This window comes from Myotis brandtii, unplaced genomic scaffold (assembly GCF_000412655.1).
Source record: "Myotis brandtii unplaced genomic scaffold, ASM41265v1 scaffold251, whole genome shotgun sequence".
Taxonomy (NCBI): domain Eukaryota; kingdom Metazoa; phylum Chordata; class Mammalia; order Chiroptera; family Vespertilionidae; genus Myotis; species Myotis brandtii.
In genome coordinates this window covers 1,071,804-1,074,208 of record NW_005359516.1, presented here as the reverse complement: position 1 = coordinate 1,074,208, position 2,405 = coordinate 1,071,804, and the positions used below count along the sequence as shown (strand labels likewise).

General features: G+C 38.1%; 1 protein-coding gene and 1 pseudogene across 6 annotated transcripts in view; both read right to left on the bottom strand.

The window, feature by feature from the left end:
- EXOC6B (exocyst complex component 6B) overlaps nucleotides 1-2,405 on the bottom strand; it is a 524,781-nt gene that overhangs the window by 48,136 nt on the left and 474,240 nt on the right. The gene's annotated exons all lie outside the window — the stretch shown is intronic.
- The window catches only part of LOC102258533, a 22,500-nt pseudogene that overhangs the window by 19,530 nt on the left and 565 nt on the right, over nucleotides 1-2,405 (bottom strand).

The following is a 2,405-nucleotide window of genomic DNA, read 5'->3' as shown; positions in this document are numbered from 1 at the left end:
GAACGTTGGAGTCTGCAGCAAGCAAGCCTCGTGCTCGCTTCAGTGCCTGGCTGCCGGCCGCCATCTTGGCTGACAGTTAATTTGCATATACTCACTGATTAGCCAATGAAAAGGGTAGCAGTCGTACGCCAATTACCATGTTTCTCTTTTATTAGTGTAGATGGTTCTATTAAACATACTATGAGAAATATGAACTAAATTTAAAAAATTCTTTCACTGTAAGACACTTATTAGCATATTATGAACCTATGGTTCTGTTAAACATACTATGAGAAATATGAACTAAATTTAAAAAATTTATTTGTGAACAAAGTAGCTTTGGAAAGGGAAGAACTAGTCGAAGGACAAAAAGACTGAATTTGGGAAGTCTGATTTCTGAGTCATGTCTTTAAGTAACTGAAGGCATATCATTTTTTCTTTTTGCTTTAAAATTCCTTCTTGTGTCAAGTGGGGATAATAATTTATTTCACCTATGTCTTACAGAGTCCTTGATACTAGCTAGCTGCATGAGATGCTGGCAGAGAGAGTGGTATATACTTAATAATGGATTCTCTGTATTCTAACATTTTAATTAATGACCTGATTCATATATATGTACCTGAATATATATATATTCATATTTTAACTTTTATTGTTGAAAGTATTACATATGCCCCCCCCTTTTCCCCATTGACCCTTCTAGACCACCCCACCCCCCACCCCAGGCCTTCACTACACTATTGTCTGTGTCCATGGGTTATGCATATATGCATACAAGTTCTTTGGTTGGCCTCTTCCCCCGACCAAATAGTTAAATGAGATTTAAAATTTTCTTAGTGCAAGAAATTAAGAAAGAGATAAAATAGTCTCTGCAGAAGCTTTCAAAATCTGGTGAAATAAGATTTACAGATGGGTAAAATAAACTTAAGGGCTCAATTGTTATGATTACCAGTGCTACTAGAATTCAGAGGACCAAACAAAGCTAGCTGGAAGAGTCAGGATTTGATCTGGGTATTGAAGTAGTGCTAGGGATAGCCAGAAAGAGGGCATTTCAGGCAAAAACACACACACAATAAAACTAAAAACAGTATGAAAGAAAGCAGGAATAGAAATGACATATCCCTAAGAATGAAAAAACAGGCCCTATAGGGATGTGTTACAAAATACTGGTTAACAAAAAAAAGGAGTTAAGAAAGAAATAGTTAAAATGATTTTTCCATCCATGAAAATATCTGGAGATTAAAGATTTTCCCAACAATCCCAACTTCTTATTTCCCATAAAAGACCTCTCCCTCCCTCCTTCCTTGCCTCCCTCTTCCTCTCTCATAATAGTACTAGAGGCCCAGTGCACGAATTCGTGCACCAGTGGGGTCCCTTGGCTGGGCTTGCGGGGTCAGGACAAAACTGGCTCTCCAACATCCCCTGAGGGGTCCCAGATTACGAGAGGATGCAGACCAGGCTGAGGGACCCCACCAGTGCACCATCGGGGCCGGGGGGGGATGCGGGAGGTTGGCCAGCTGGGGAGGGACTGCGGGAGGGCTCCAGGGCATGTCCAGCCCATCTTGCTCAGTCCCAGTCAGACCCCAGCATCAAGCTAACCTACCGGTTGGAGCGTCTGCCCCCTGATGGTCAGTGCATGTCATAGCGACTGGTTGGCTGTCAGCCCCCTGGTGGTCAGTGCATGTCATAGCGAGTGGTTGAGCGGCCTTAGCATATCATTAGCATATTACAAAGAAATGCTAAGTAAAACAATGAGATACCTTTTGCTTATAAAATAAGCAAAAAAATTTTTAGCTGAGAATATTTACTACTGGTCATAGTGAGATTAAAAGGAACCCTTACATATAATACACATGGGAGTAAGTTGGTAAAACTATTCTAGAAAGCAATTTGTTAATATACCTAAAGAGCCATAAATGTCCACAACATTTAACCTAGTAATTCTACTTCTAGAAATGGATCCTAAGGAACTAATCAGAAAATCTAGACAAATATATATGTACAGGATGTTCATCATAGTGTTATTTATACTAGGCAAAAACTAGAAACAATATAAATGTCTAACCACAAGAAAATAGTTAAAATTCACATTCCCTAAGGTAGAATATAAAATATAATTTTATGTAGTTTTAATATGAGAACATGCTTGTAAGATAACATTAAGTGAAAAATTCCAGACACAAATCTATATAAATAATATTTCAATATTATTTTAAATTTATATTTTTCCATATTTTCCAAAGTTTCTATAATAAACAGGTTCTTCTTTTGTAACCAGAGAAAGAAACCCTGCTAAATATGACACTCTTCAGAAAGCTATCATAGGACTAAAAAATCTCAGAAGCTCACATGACCATGGAACCATATTTTCTTTTTTTAAATCCTCACCCAAAGGAAAATACTTGGGAGAGGGAGAGGGAGAGGGA